The sequence below is a fragment of the Crocuta crocuta genome, unplaced genomic scaffold (genome assembly GCF_008692635.1).
Source record: "Crocuta crocuta isolate KB4526 unplaced genomic scaffold, BGI_CrCroc_1.0 scaffold496, whole genome shotgun sequence".
In the NCBI taxonomy this organism is placed as follows: domain Eukaryota; kingdom Metazoa; phylum Chordata; class Mammalia; order Carnivora; family Hyaenidae; genus Crocuta; species Crocuta crocuta.
The window spans coordinates 189,981-207,421 of record NW_027528870.1 but is presented as its reverse complement, the minus strand read 5'-3'; positions in this window follow the sequence as shown (position 1 = coordinate 207,421).

Here is a 17,441-nt window from a genome sequence, read left to right as displayed (position 1 = left end):
AGAAGACTATTCTTTAGGTGAAATTACATTGTGGGTGTGGGAGTACTTAAGGACAGAAAGCTCATGACAAAAACCTCAAGGTATTTGCCATCAGTGCTTTTCCTTATCTGTCTCTTGTATAGGACTTAGAGTAACAGTAAGATTCTATAATAAATCCACTGGGTTAGAAATGCCCAGCTCCTAAATGTTATAAGGTTATTTACAGGTTTTATTTTTACATCGATNTCTTGTACCCTAAGCAAAGACTGCCTCTTTAGAAAAATAGAGAGTAAATGCTGGAACAAATCACATTAATTAAGCAGTTTGGTGAGAACCTTCTCAAGAAAAATCAAGAGTGTGATAATTGCATGTACTTTGGTTTATAGAGACCCAGGAAGGGGTAGCAAACCTCAGGGAGCCTTTAACAGGCTCCAGCATCCAGCCACTCACATATGCCTGGTTTCTAATTACTTTTGTAGTTTGTCACTCTTTAACACAATCAAATCTAATTGACCAGAAAATTTTGGTTAGATTGTACTAGGCTATGGCTAAATTTTTACTGTTATTATTCTGGTTTCTTTGTGAACATCTCAACTTTACTGCATCATTAAACCTTAAATTAGATTTTGATAATAAGAATGTTTTATAAAATTTTTCAAACAACTGCAATATTCACACAGGAGCTACAATATTCTTAACTCCACTGTCATTTTTTAAAAATTTACCTTATACCCAATTTTTGTGGGTTATTAAAAACAATGACACTTTAATTTTAATTAAACACTTCATTTGAAAGCCTTTTTGAAAGCCTTGCACATAACAAGTGCCCAAGGCCAAAGGTGAACTTATGTTAAATGCATATCAGAGCATCTTTCGTCACATGAAAGGAATTAAAAGCTGAGGGCTCACAGATTCAGAACTACTGATGAGGTATACCTACAAGAATGGTGGCAACTTACCACCTCAATTTAGAGTCTGCATTACTTTGTTTTTATGTTGGGAATCAGGTGATCTAAGCAATAGATTAGACATTCTTGTCATTAATGCTCTAAGCCAAGAAAGATAATAAAGAAATAATTGAGTTTGTTGTCTAAACATTTACTTTGTCCATATATTCTATGCATTACCAAAACACTGAAGATAAACATTCATGAATTTATTCATAAACATATAGGACTGTATTCACTGAAGAGAATAAAGAAAATACTTAATCACACCAGTAATTTTTTTAAATGCCTCTTTAAAACAAGATTAATAGGATGTGAGAAGCATCATTAGAAAGCCTCCCTATTTAGCCTTCCTTAAATTCTATTTCCTAATATATACCTGTATGTGTATTCTTATTTTCCCCAATATGTGAAGACTTCAAAGGACATGGTGAATGTTTGGGGTAAAAAGAAAAGACCTTGTATTTTTTGTTAATATCAGATGTATGTCAGTCAAGGAACAGTTCTAACCAGTTCTAATCAGTTTGAGTATTGATATCTAAGTACTTCAGATTTGACTTGGCTATCAAAGAAATGAACAGTGAATATTTAAAGTCATTACAACATGGCTGAACTATTACATTTAATGCAAAAAAATATTTAAACACTATTTCAGGATATGTATCTTAGTAAGTAAGAGTTTGTACTAACACCTGGAAAAATTATCTGAGAGATACAAGCATACCTTACACAATGTACCCATTCTCAAAACTAATCATATCTGAAGTAACCTGAATAGGACTATTGATGCATATGATCCTGAAATGAAAAGCTATACAAATAATATAGAAAAAAGCAGTTATTAAAAGGCCCAACCAAAGACATAAAAATTATAGTTTCTTCTAATTCTCCCTTTGTCACTGAGATAACACGTGTGGCTCCCTACAGTCATGGGTTCAATTTTCTTGTAGACATAAATTCTGATTTAAATTGAGCCGAAGAGAATAGATAAGACCCCCAGAGTATATTGACTTGGCCCACTTCCCATCTTCCACTAGGCTTGCTGCCTAATTGCCATTAACATCTGATAAAATGTACTTATTTTCTCAGCTAAAATATAAGCTTAAAAGGCAGTAAAGGTGGTAAAAAGAAATAAATAAATGCCACTGCCATAAAAAGGAAAATAAAAAAGGAGCAAAAACTGGTGAAGCTAGAATATTATGTTAGAAAATGTACTTAAACTATAACTTTAATTTTTCCATATAAAATAACATTTATTTTAAAATATTAAAACATGAATAAAGAGAAAATAAAACTTCTCAACACTCCTTAAAGAAGCACAAAATTAGTCCCTAAAAGGTTCTATGACTCTCCTTTACATAGTCACATGATTTTCTTAGTAAGTATACTGATTAATAGAGAAATTGCTAACCAGTAATTCATAAGCTAGGTTTTATTCTCTGATTATAGTACTAGATTCAAAATTTAAATTCTAGGTCAATTAATAACAATAATAATAATAAACCCTCAGAATAATAAACTGATGTGTCATTTAACTGTTTTATAGTCAAATCACTTTTGCTCCTAATTCTAATGTACAATTAAAGGGGAAATTCAAACTAAAAATTTTATTTTACTTGTTTATCTTCAATTACTTAAAAAGGAACACATACAGAGCTCAACAGGTGCTAAACAAACTATAAGTGTTTTACGTAGTAAACAATGTATTTTACAACCATGTATTGAAATGGAAATGACTTTAGAATTGATTCAATCCAATAGCCAAATTTAATCCTCCTTTAGCTTCCCCCTCCCCCACACCACACAATTTACTTCTTTGTCCAGCTTTAAAATGTTTTAATCTGAATGGCTTTATGAGACCACAGCCTCCTCTCCACAGTCTCGCCATTTTCAACTGTCTCACACCCAGATACTTCATCCATATTATATGCTGGACCTCTAGGCACATGAATTTGTCACTTACCCCTGATTTAATCTGACCCCTTCAAACTCAGAGCTAAGGGGATACTCAGAAGGTTAAATGATCTGTGCAGGCTCCTAAAGTATGTTGGTGGACATGTTGGGTCTGCTCAGATTTCCTAGCTCTTTGTTCTGTGTTGCCTTTGAGTCTTTGTATCATGGATGCCTTGTAAAGCTTCATGCGTAGTAAGCTTAAACCAGCATTTGAACATTAAGTGCTGCTAGGGCCTTACAGACAAACATATTTTAATCACACACTGGCATCGCCCCCTCAAAGAGTATTTCAGGAAGAATAATACACTCTCTTTAGATATATATTAAAATTCTAAAGCCTAGGGACACCTAGGTGGCTCAGTTGGTTAAGCATCGACTCGACTTCGGCTCAAGTCATAGTCTCCTGAATTCCTGATTCATGAGTTCAAGTCCCTCATTGGGCTCTGAACTGACAGTGTGGAGCCTGCTTCGAATTGTCTCCCTTTCTCTCTGTCCTCCCCAACTAGTGCTCTCTCACTCTCAAAAAAAATTTTTTTTTAAAAAATTAAAAAATCTCTAATGCCTAAACTGAAGTTTACGGTCTATTATGTGATCATAGACAGACAGATGTTCCAAAACGTTAACCTGTACAAACTTGAAATAAATAAGCAAAACAGTCATGCTGAATCATGGCACAAACTGTACTGTCGTCATTTTTCAATAAAATCAGTGGGCCAACCTGAACTTAAAAAGAAAAGAGAGAGAGAGAGAGAGAGAGACAGACAGACTAATCTGATTACTTATAATAAAATTTACAGTTGTATAAAAATGATTTTATACTACAAAGACAAGAAAATTATAGCAATTTGAACAGACACAATGGAATTAAATTTTTTTATTGTTTATTTATTTATTTGAGAGAAAAAGAGACAGACTGCAAATGAGGGAGGTGCAGAAAGAGAGGGCAACCCAGAATCTGAAGCAGCCTCCAGGCCCTAAACTGTCAGTACGAGCCCGGCGCGGGACTCAAACTCACAGTCTGCAAGATCATGACCTGAGCTCAATTCGGATACTTAATCTACTGAGCCACCCAGGCACCCCTGGAATTAAAATACTTAGATAATGCTATGTAAAGAAATGTATTCAATTCCATGAAATAAAAGATGAATAGAAATTGGAATACATAAGAATTTGCCACAGAATAATGCTCTCATTCTTTTTCCTTTTTCCAAAATTAGTAGCTATTGGCACGTAATAGAGGTATGCCAAGTCACCTTATTAAAAGTTGACTCAAGAGTAAAAGTCTTACATTCCAATTAAAGTAATTAGGTCTTACTTCAATCGAACGATCCTAGGGCACACAGAGGGTCTTTGTAGGCTATAGGATGCTGACAAGCTGAACCCAGGGCTCTTCATCCAGGTGCCTAGCAGTCAAAGCTCATTTCCTGTTCATAAATCAAAAAACAGAGGTGATCAGTTTAAATTGGGAGCTGTATTAGATAATTTATCAGTTGCCTCCTGAATTTCATTCTATAGCTAATGCTTTTTAAAGCTACTTATCAGTTCTTTTTATTGTAAGCAGCCTGAAATGATTCATTCTTTTTTTTGCAAGAATGTATAAATAGGCATTATTTTAAAGAATAACATTTCAAGGACAAATGTATACCCAATCACACAAACATTTTTCTCTCTTGCTCTCGTTTTTATGTGTCTACATGTATGCCTTAATTTAGCTAGCCTAAATGGCACACTTACCTTGGCCCATGTACTGTGAAACATAATAAAAGATAAAGCAAAAAACAAATAACTGGACACCAGGTGATATTATCTGTTTAAAACAAAGGGAAAAAATGTGTAGTAGAAAAAGCATAGCTAAAACCAAAAGCCTGCCTCTTCAATGGAATACCTGTGTAACTATGGGTAATTTTCATAACTTTTTATTAATTTCTTCACTTTAAAATTAGGATGAAAATAGGTGATTTGAAGATCTGTTGTGAGAAGTAGAGACATTGTATGCAATGTGCCTAACACATTGCCTAACACATACTAGGTGGTCAATAATGGATATAAAGTATTTTAGGAGATTGACAGATTTTTGTTATTATTTTATTTTGTTATTATTTTGTTATATAATACCAAAATTGGTATTTATGGGCTGTGATATTAATAAGGCACCTGGGTGGCTCAGTTGGTTAAGCATCCAGACTTTGGCTCAGATCATGATCTCACAGTTCACAAGTTCAAGCCCCCATCAGGCTCTGTGCTGACAGCTCAGAGTTTGGAGCCTTTTTCAGATTCTGTCTTCCTCTCTCTGCCTCTCCCATGCTTGTTCTCTGTCTCTCTCTCCCTCCCTCAAAAAATAAACTAAAAAGACATTAAAAAAATAATGCCATTAATTACAGAGCTACTTATTTTACTTCTCCTATTTTTATATTTTGATATTAGCTTTGCAAAATCTGAAAACTATACAGTGTTTTAGCCCACTTTTAAAATTATTCCCCACAAATAAATTATTTATTTTCTTCAGTCAAAGTCAACTTGCAGTACTGCAAAAAATTGTGACTCCTTGTGTTTATGTTCTCTTTGCTTTCCTAATTTTTCTCCCACATTTCAAAATCATACATCTCCTTTAAACTTTAAGTAATAGCAAATAATGTGTCAAAGTATTCAACTACCAAAATGCAAAGTAAAATAAAATTTCACTACTTTTCTCCTAATTTCTTCTGCTTTCAGGGAAAAAATTGATTCAGATAGTTCCTGTAGATTTATCCAATTTTGAAGTCCCATCCACCTTTCTTTTTCTTTTCTCACCAATTTCAAACTTCTTGATAACAGTAACCTAACTTGGTCAATACAGCAATGAGAAGCTTTGCGGACCAACTTATTTTCAAATAAAGTCTTGGCTCAAGATTATTGGGGCACCTGGGTGGCTCAGTTGGTTAAGTGTCAGACGTTGACTCAGGTCATGATCTCGTAGTTTATGTGTTCGAGCCCCACATCAGGTTCTGTGCTGACAGCTCAGAGCCTGGAGTCTATTTCAGATTCTGTGTTCCCTCTCTCTCTGCCCCTCCCCCTGCTCATGCTCCCTCTCTGTCTCAAAAATAAATTAAAACTACAAAAATAAAAAAAAAAGATTAGTGACATTATATCATCAGTATAGACTCATATCCACACATACACAAACACACAGAGATGGGACATTTTGAAATATCTCATTTGTGGGAAACAAAAGGGATGTGAAATGCAGAGGATTGAAAATAACTACTCAATTCTCAATTTTTTTTTTTTTTACATTTTTTAATATTTGAGAGAGAGAGAGACCGACAGAGACAGAATCCAATGCAGGCTCCAATCTCTGAGCTGTCAGCAGAGAGCCTGATGTGGGGCTCGAACTCAAACACTGCAAATTCATGACCTGGGCTGAAGTTGTATGCTTAACCAACTAAGCCACACAGATACCCCTCAATGTTTATTTAAAAGTGCCACAGTATTCTATCCATGGGCAAGTATGGATAGAAAATTGAAAATTGTCTTAATACAAATATAGGCTTCTACCCTCCCTCAACACTGAAAATGAAGGAAGCACTACAAAAATGATATTGGCATGCTCATGGAGACCTAAGTTTTCCAGCCACAAGTCAAAAGGAATCTAAGTCACATGAGAATTTACCCATCACCTTTCTCTTGCTATCTAACTAGATAAAAATGGCATGCTGTCATTTGCATCCCTGCATTTGATTAAAAATCAAACTGTGTAAAATAGTTTAGATACTGAAAAGTCATAGTTCATCTTGTCTAACATAATGCCTTTGATCAACCCTTATTTTTCAAACCACAAATTCAGGATTCTATTTACTAAGTGAAATGCATTATTCAAGATTTGGTTTTTTTCAGGTTCTTAGGGAAACTTGCCTGAATTTGTTCCTTGTGAATCTTTCAAATATCATCTAAAGTCAGAACACTGAAATTAGAAGGAAGCTTAGAGATCATGTTATTCAAACACTCACACTAACACCCACCATCAGCTCCACTAGATGTTTTATTTGATAATAGACTCCAATGAGACCCTATATCCAATGTTTTAGGAATAAAATCTCAGAAATAAAATGGTCCACTTTTCTATGGAGACTTTTTTCTTTATAATATGTTAAATGGTATATACATCTGTATCAGAAAGACGAAATGGTACAACTCCCTAGAATTTGTCCTTAGCTCTGATGATGGCTTGATATAATCATAATATACTAAATTTGGATTTCCGGAAGTATATAAAAACAAAGCAAAAAAACAAAAACAAGCAAAACAATAACCCAATACACACTATTATACAACTAGCAAAGTTTCTGTGAGATTATTATTAATAATTCTCCTTTTATATAGTTATTATTTTACTAACTTATGGAGGATGACTTTTCCTAAAACAGTTTTATTCACACCACTCTACTGATCAAGAACAAAAATTCCCTGTCAGTCATATAAATTTCATTTTCAGTTTAATACTCTTTGAAAGCCCACTATGACCTAAAGATTTTAGAATATCTCATTTGTGATAATTGTATATGGCTTTGGAATTCTATCTTGGTATACCTGAGATCCTTGAAGGTAAGGACTATGCTTTTTAGCTATGCCCCAGAGGCGTATCGCTGTGCCCACATAGAGAGCATGCATAATAAAAATTACTTAAATTGTATCTGTGGCTCTTAATATTTTCAATTCTTTCCATATCAGAAGTCTCCTTGCCACCGTGTAGAAGAATACAGTGTTCCCTCCATGCGTTTTCTTTTGCTGGCCTTCCTTTCTAACACATATTTTGCTCTCTTTTGCCTAGTTTCTACTCATTCTCCAAGATTCAACCATATCATGAAATCTCTTCCAGCCTATGCATTTAAATTTATGAATGAATGAATGAATGCATGAACGAACGAATAAATAAATAAATAAATAAATAAATAAAAATTTTCAAGACCATATGACAGTAATCTAATCTTTGGAAGAACAGTAGAAAAATCAGATTTATATTTCTTATGTATTTACCAAGGTCCCAGATCAAAGCTGGACACATAGTTGCTGGCTACTGTACAGGATGCAGATAATTTGTGAGCTAGGAAAGGTACAATTACTCATAGATGAATCAGATTAGGGACTGGCAAACTATATAGCCCATGAGCCAAATTCAGCCATTGTCTGTTCTTGTAAATAAAATTTATTGCAACACAGCTACACCCACTGTTTCTGTATTGTCTATGGATGCCTTCCTACTATAACAGCAGAGTTGTGTTGTTGTAACAGAGACTGTCTGCCCTACAAGCCCACAGCCCTATAATGTTTACCATCTGCTCCATTACAGAATAAGCTTGCCAATCAGTATATTAGTTCAGTGGTTCTCCAGCATGGGCCTAAGAAGAGATCTGGCCCATTCACAGCCTTAAGCACTTGGTTAGACAATACTCTATAATCCAACTTTTCAATGTGATCCCTGGACTAGAAGCACTAGCATCACTTGAGAACTTGTCCAAAATGCAAAATCTCAGGCCCATCCAGACCACAGGTTTGAAACTCTGAAGATGCAGACAGTAGTCCATGTTTTTACCAGCCGTCCAAGTGATTCTAATCACACTCAACTTTGGAAGCTACAGATAACATAAAAAGAGGATCATTTATTAGCACCTGGTCATAACGACTTGGCCTGGTTAATGGCAGGTCTAGTTTCTTCAACTGCTACTATTGTGTACAGAGATTTTTAAGTAATTAAAGGATATCAATTATGTTTCACCTGCCCTGAAACATGACACCTTGGGTTTACTATGAAAGAGCACTACGAAGCAGGATTACTTTGATGTAGGAATTGCTTTAGCACTTTCAGTAAATGTTAATACAGCTACAAGCTGTATACCCAAAAGAAAGACAATATACCAAGTGTCAAAGAGTAAAATCTATCCAATTTAGATTGAAATATCAAAGCAATATAGCAGATAAGCTCCATTTTTTATAGGACTGCCTGTCAAGACAAACCTTTGCACAATAATTCTCAGCAGGGACACAAGAGAGCAGACTACAGCTCAGTATGGGACACTGCTAATCAAGGATTTGTTCCAACATGTATAGCCCCCAGCTCTGAGTCTCAGATGTGACTAGATAGCAATTTCCATGATAGTGTGTGCATGGAAATAAGGAAAAGTCACCACGAACCATTGTGGAATGTAGTAACTAGATAGCATTTTCCCTGGATAAACAATATATAATTATGTTATAAAATATATACAATTTCCACAAAAAATGCATGTTAGATTATACAATAATTCCCTACCCTTGATTGTTTCTGTCTGAAACACAGACTAGCACTGGCAGCTACGGCTATGATGTGAAAGGGTTATAATCCACACACAAAAAAATAATAATAATGGTAAGGTATTGATAAGAGACAAGCAAGATAAAGTTATTTCTTCTGGAAAGAAACATGCCTCTATCTATTATATTTAATGCAGAATGCCTGGCAGCTGTATCAGGAAACAAACAGTAAAATTATTTGGCCTATTCAAGCGTCTCTACATAAAGGTGGAAAGAAATATGTCAATCAATATAAGAAAAAAATACTGACTGACAGCTTCTAGAAAATTTACACTTCTTAGTCATAAAAAATCATTGTTTCTACATGATCATTATTTCTTTTTTGAAAAGTGGCAACAGACTTCATATGCCTAAAATCTATATAAACGTTTATTCAATATCCATTTAAGAGTTATTATTTGGATATGTATCTACGGAAAATAGGAAAAGCATTCAGATCTCCCATGTATCAGAAAACTGGGTAATATGGACTTGGATTTCGCATCTATGAATTTAGTAAATGGGCATTGTTCAGACTATAAGAATTCTGATTCAGAGATTTGAAATTCAAAAATTTCAAAGATTAATATGTAATTTGGTACACTTATGCATAACACAGCCCCATATCAAAGAAAAAGCACACACAATTCCTTCAATGCAGGGACTAAAAGCCCATGTAAAGGTAATGGATATGCTTCCCTCAGAAATAATTCACAGTGAGGAAACATAATACCTATCTAGAAGGACAGTGAGTCACAAATAGTGTGAACGAAGGAGGCAGCAGAGGCTGAGTAGGTTGCAAAAGTAATTAGAAGTAATGCTCTAAAATTTTAAGGAGTGAAAAATTAGGCTAAATGTTAGAAACCTTTCATACCAAGTCCATTAGCCTCTGGAATCAACCTCCAGCTGAAGCTTCTTCAATTGAGTCATTTAAAATTAGACAAGAGCCTGTCTTTGCCAAAATATCACAGAGGATTATTCATAGGGAATGACTAGTGGGATGTACTAAATGAACTTTTTTATTTTACTCCTCTTTTACCTACCTGTCATGAATTCACACACATTAGAAAAAAAAAAAGATGAAAATGCTCTGAAGATTATTCTGATTACTATTATGCCATATGAATTTCATACTGTTTTTTTTTAAACAAAAGAAAGAGGATGGGATAAAAATAATTAAAGGTGAAAACTACTGTTGAATAGTCTACTCAAAATATTAAATTCAAGGGAATGCTATATTAAAAGATAGCATGTTTATTCACAAAATTTGCATAGTTAAAACCATAGTTAATTATGAGCAATATCCTAGTATAATACATAACAGAGTTGATAACAAATAACACTAAATGAATGAATAAGTGAACACCTATCCCCCTTCCCCCCACCAGAGACTGACTCTTCTAAGATTTACCTTGAGATGCAGGTTTATCGTAGTTATTAATTACTGAGACCCAAGCCAGATTGTCTAGGCTCAAAGCCTGGCTTTGCAACTTACTAGCTGAGTATCCTTAAACAAGTCACTTAGTCTCACTATGCCTCAGTTCCCTCATCTGAAAAGTGAAGAGAAATTATAATAGTAGTAACTTGCTCCTAGGGTTTTTTTTGGTAATTATTAATGAGTTAATAGCAGTAAAACACGTATCTGTTAGAGAGTAATTACTCAGTAACCACAAGATATCATTATTATTAACTACTACTAGTGTGTATAGTGACTAGTATAGATTTTAGGAAATTAGTCTAGAAAATATTCAAAGAACATTTGGAGTGACAAGCTGCAGATTCTTGGTATATCACATACTTGCCAAAATACTACTAGAAATCGTTTTCTTCATAAGATTATTTTTTAGAAATAAGAGATTATTCTTACCTATGTAAAAAAAAAAAAAATACTGACCCTTCCCTCCCAGACCATGTGTCCATCCATAGACACTTAACCTTAGGCACTGTGCTATATACCAAGTTCTTGATCCCAGCCAGGCAGCCCAACAGGTTGTTAGTAAGACATCAGATCACTTTGGCTTTCTGGATTTCACACCTACAATGCTACCATCTCTGCCAGTTGTTTATAAATATAAACTATCTGATGCTTCAGGGATAATCGCTGCTTGGTCAATTAACTCAAATGATATTAAACTATAAGTCAATCTCTTCAAGTTTCAGTTCCAACTAAACCATAAGCTCTGTGACCTTGGGCAAGTTATTTAAACTTTAGGCTTATTTTTCTCACCTGTAAAATGGGAAAATTGTATTAATTATACCATCTCATAGGGTTATATTAAGGATTAAGAATGAGGCAATTAATGAAAAATGCTTCTGAATACTCAGAACAGAGACTATCTGGGTTCAAATGCTAGCCCTAATTTATTAGCTATGTGTACTGGGGTACCCTCCTTAGACCCACTGTGCTTTATAAGTGTATAGAAAGACTACCTATTGCTATTTTTAATAGCTTTACTGAGATAAAATTTATATAATACATCCATTGTGTATAATTCAATGTTTTTTACCACGTTTATATAATAATGTAACCATCACTATAATCCAGTTTTAGAAAATTTATTTATCCCTAAAAGCTTCCTTATGCCCATTTATAGTCAATCCTCACTCCAAATCCTAGCCCCAGAAAACCACTGTTTGGCCACTTTTGGATATGTAATATTATAATCATATAATATGTGGTCTTTGTTTCTGGTTTATTTTACTTATATTTTCGAGATTCATCACATCATAGTTTGTATCACTACCATATTCCTTCTTATTGACAAATTATATTCCACTGTATGGATGTAACCACTATATAAACAAATAAATAAACCCTATGACAAGGAAAGATCTAAATTTCATTTTCTTTCCAGACTGGTCTATAAGATTGTGTTTGATTTGAGGACACGCTTTCATTGTTAAATAAGTAGGAGCCTTTAGAACTTCATCTGTTCCCCTGTAATTAAGATTACGACTAGACTAGTGAGAATAAACTGAACACATTTCCAGACTGTCAATATGTTTCATGATATATATCTTTTTTTCCCCATTTCTTCCAACTAGCACCATCATTTCAAATCCGTGACTCACTATTCCCTATAAAAGCCCGTCACAAGTCATTATTCCTTTGATGTTTTCTATGGTTTCTTGGGACACTTTATACACCCCAAAAATATCTTTAAAATATTAATGGAAGTCAGTAGTATGCACAAGGGAGAACAGCAGAGACTCTAGGATGTGAACAACCACCAAGAGGAGATGATGGCCCGTGCTGAATGTGTAGAGTAAAAAAAAAAAAACAAAAAAAAAAACAATGGTGGGATTTTAATGAACTTCTACTTTTAAAAGGTGATAAGAAGAAGATCCATGTAAAAGAAATGGGAAGAATATAATAGGGTTACAAGTGCAAAAGAAAGCAGACTCAACAATGTGCAAAGGTTTAGGCAACACATAGTCAAGTAACATAAGCACACAGAGCATGCTCATTGGCTCTGAGGCATGGGGATGCTTGAGTCCATTTGAGGCCGGCCATGGAAACAAGTGACACAAGTGGACATAAAGCAATGCAGAGTTGCAAAGACTGTGGTAAAGTTAGAAGTAGCAAGACCAGCAGATTGTTGCCATGTGGGATGATAAGTTCAAGGATGGCCATTCTTCTTTGTCAAAGAATCCCAAAAAACGTTAGGTTAGATCTCAGTTTTTGAATGCCACACATTTTTTAAAAACCACACTGTGTATAAAGTTATACCCTCTGAGCAAGTGGGATTTATTTCAAGTACTCAAGACTGGTTTCAACATTCAAAAACCAACTAATGCAATTCATTGTATCAATAATCTAGAGGAAATATATATATACATATATATGTATATATACATATAAATATGCATATATTTATATATAAACATATGCATACATTTATATATAATTACATTAATAGAGGAGGAAAATATTTTATAAAATCCAACACTTATTCATGATAAACCTCTCAGCAAACTAGGAGCAGACAGCAACTTTTTCAACTTGATAAAGAACATCTAAAATTCCTACAGATGACATCATACTTAATGATAATAAACTATATGTTTCCCCTCTATGATCAAGAACAAAGGAAGGATGTTCCCTCTCCCTAATTCTTTTCAATATCACATGGGAAGTCTTAACTGATGCAATAAGAGAGGAAAAGGAAATAATATATATACAGATGACAAAGGAGGCATGAATTTGTCTTTGTTCATAGATGATACAGTTGCCTTATGTAGAAAATCTGAAATAGTCAACAAAAATTCCTGGAACAATTATAACAAAGTTGATATACAGGAGAATATACAAAAGTCAATTGTTTTCCAATATACCAGCAATGAATAAGTGGAATCTGAAGCTAAGAAAATACCATTTACATTAGCACCCCCAAAAAGTACTCAAGTATAAATCTAAAAATATACAGATAAGAGCCATATAAACAAAACCATGTTTTCTGATGGAGGAAATCAAAGAACTAAGTAGATATTCCATTTTCACAGATAGGAAGACTTAATACTGTCCATGTGTCAGTCCTTTCCAACTTGATCTATAGATGCAGTGCAATCCCAATCAAAATCCTAGCAAGTTACTTCATGGATATTAACAAACTGATTCTAAAGTTCATAAAGAGAGACAAATGATCCCAAATAGCCAACATAATACTGACGAAGACGAAAGTCAGAGGACTGATGCCACCCGGCTTCAAGACTTACAATAAGACCATAGTAATCAAGACAGTGTGGTATTGGTGAAAAAAAAAAATAGACAAATAGATCAATGGAACAAAATGGAGAGCTCACAATAGATCTATCTATCTACGTATCACAAATAGATTCACACAAATAAAGTTAACAGACCTTTGACAGAAAAAGAGCAATTCAATCAAGAAATGACAATCTTTTCAGCAAATGATATTGGAATAACTAGACAGTCATATGCAAAGGAAATAACCTAGATACAGAAATTATAACCTTCATAAAAATTAATTCTAAAATGGATCAGAGACCTAAATGTAAAATGCAAAACTATAAACCTCCTAGAATATAACATAAAAGAAAGTCCAGATTACCTGAGTTTGGCAATGACTTTCTAGATATAACACTAAGGGCATGCTCCGTGAAAAGGAATTGATAAGTAAGACTTCATTAAAATTAAAATTAAAAAATACTATGTGAAAACCACTGTCAAGAGAATTGGAAGATAGCCACAAACTGAAGAGAAATATTAAAAAAAAAAAAAAGACTGTTATCCAAAATATATAGAAAGAACTCTTGAAACTCAATAATAAGAAAATGAATTGTCCAGCTAAAAAATGGGCAAACGGTTTGGATACCTTACCAAAAAGATATACAGGTGTAAATAAGCATTATGAAAAGATGTGCATCAGACATCATTAGAGGTTCATCAATTGTTATAAATGTAGCACTCTAGGAATGATGTTAACAGTGGGGAGGCTGTACATCCAGGAGGAAAGGATACATGGGAACCCTCTGCACTTTCTGCTCAATTTTGCTGTGAATCTAAAACTACAGTACTGTACTATAAAAAATAAACTCTATTAATTTAAAAACAAACTGGATTAAACTAAAACAAACACATACACAGTGAGAGCTAAGTAAAACATGTCACTATACTGGATTACAATTTGCTTAGAGGCTACTGAAGCACACATGCTCTAAGACTTGGGATACAATTAACAATATATATAAAATCTATTGACTCAGAAAGAGTAAAGAAAAATGGTGATTACATTATCTTATTTCTGAGTCTAGATGAAAGTTCTAAGTACTAACAAGTCAGTGGGTCATTATTTCCATCCCCTTAGTGAAAAATATTTTTTTGGAAACCTGAATTAGGCTTCTACCACTTTATATACAACTGATTAGAAAATAATAAGTATTCAAAAATTTCTATAGTCAAAATATGAGAAAAGGGGGAAAATCTCCTTCCCACCCAAACCATTATGCAAACATATTTTGATAAAAATTAGATACAAGTCTAGAATAAGCTCAAAGCAGTATTCAAATAAAATTAACATAGAAGTTCAGGAAGGTATGGACTTTGTTTCATTTACTGATTTTTTCCTAGATGGAAACAGTTCCTGGTGCAAGAAAAAAAAAAATTAAATAAGTATTTGGTTAACAAATAAATAAATTACATATTCACTTTAGAAAAAAATCATTCTTCCTGCATTGTGGATCAGAAAGGTACCAGCATAAAAATGAGAGAAATTTGTTTGCAGCCTATTGCAATTCTTCAGCCATGAAATAATGAAGGCGTGGATAAAAGCAATAGCATGGGAAATGAGCAGATGCATCCAGGAATAGTATAAACAACAGTATGCTTAGAGCAATGAGCATGAGGTACCAAGAGTAAAAAATACTGAGGGGCTAAAAAGAAGAACGTCCCAAAAAAGATACTAAGAAGGAATACTGGCCATGTACAGAAACAATCAGAAGAAAACAGTGTGACAGAAACTCAGAGGGGACAGAAAACAGTACCAAGTGCACAAAGAGGCCAAGTACTGTGAGCAGGGTTGGAATCAGGCATGAGTGAAGCATCCACCTTGGGCACAAAAAACAAAAACAAAAACAAAAAAAAACCTTTAAGGGGCATCAATCAGTAATCAAAATTTAAAAAAAGTAAATGCATTATTTTAAAAAAATAAAAATTAACAGAAAAGAATCCATGGTAAACAAAAGATCACAATTTTAAATAAAGACAGGGTCACTGTTTGTGTTTTATTACCGAGCATTATTGTGCATCATGACAGCCTGCAGTTCTGAACCCGCAAAGCCTTTGTTTTCCCACTGGCAGGTTTTGGGATTGACAATGGTGGGCCAATAAATTGGACAGTATGGGACTTTATAAATAATCATGCTTTCTGATTGGAGAGATTTTACTAACTTTTCCTGCTTGGTTCAAAGTATGGAAGGATGTCTTCATAAGTGTATACAGGGCACGCCTTTTTTTCTTTTACCACAGTTTGTGGCATAGCTTTGGCACAGCACTGACTGAGACTTGGAAAGCTTCCTTTGGGTTTAGCAATTAGAAAATCATTGGTGACTTAGTGGGAGTAGTTTCAATGCGGTAGTGAAGGGAGAGGCCAGACTGCAGTTGATTGAAGAGAGCGTAGGCTGAAGGCAAACGGCCAGAAAGGAAGATGTTTGGGAATGGAGGGTAGATAATCCATCAGACAATACAGCTTCCAAACTTTTCTTTTATTGAAAGGGATCTACCCAAATCTGTTCGTAGGGAAACAGAAATATAGTTTAAAAAAAAAAAAAGGAAACTAGTCATTCCTACTGTGCTGCTTTTAAAACAATCATCTTCACTGAGGCATTATATACATTACTTATGCCTAAGGCTCTGTGCCCACTGACCAAAATCACCATGGTTTCAGAGCATTTCTGACCTATTTCTGACAACATGTATTTTGACATAATTTTCTCCTAAACATACCATATCACAGGAGTTAACTCTACAAAGAATTGTTCTCTTGAAATCTGAATGACTGCTTTAAAAAGAAGGCAATTTTGCAATAATATTTAGATTTAGTTTGAAATCTGTAGTAAATCTCTAATAGTTAACTTTTAGATTCGGATACCTCATAGAGAAATTCCAAATTGGTTTACAAATGCTATCTTGGGTACAGAATGATCCTTGAAACTTAATTATATCCTTACACTTAGAATTTTCCAGTATTAATATGCAAATGCAAGTATATTTCGGATGACCCAATGAAAACTCTCAATAATGATGCAAGACAAAGAGTACTAAATAAATAAAAGGGAAAGGCTTCTAAGTTAAACAATTAAACACTTTAAGAAGAAAACTATGGTGGAATTTTTTTATTATTATTTTATAGTACTAATCTCAAAAGGCTAAAGTCTGATGAATTCGATTATAGTTTCATGAAGCCAGAGGCCTCATCCCCCAAGACACATTTTTACCTGTAGTTAAGTGAAAAAATGTAGAGACACCACTTTCTACTATCAGAAGTACAACTGGAAGAGTTCTTACAAGGGGAGTGTCTAAAAAGATGAAATTAACACAATATGTGTTCTATACAAGAAAAATACAAGTTAGCAAATGACTTTCTCTTCAAATTTTAGACAGTAGTCCTTCTCAATTTATGCTAAAAAATACCTCCATGAATCAACTCTGGGTTTCATGAAAAGTCAAGATTCCTGGTCTCTATCAGAATGAGAATCTGAATAGGTGGGCCCCAGAATCTTCATTTTTAACAAACT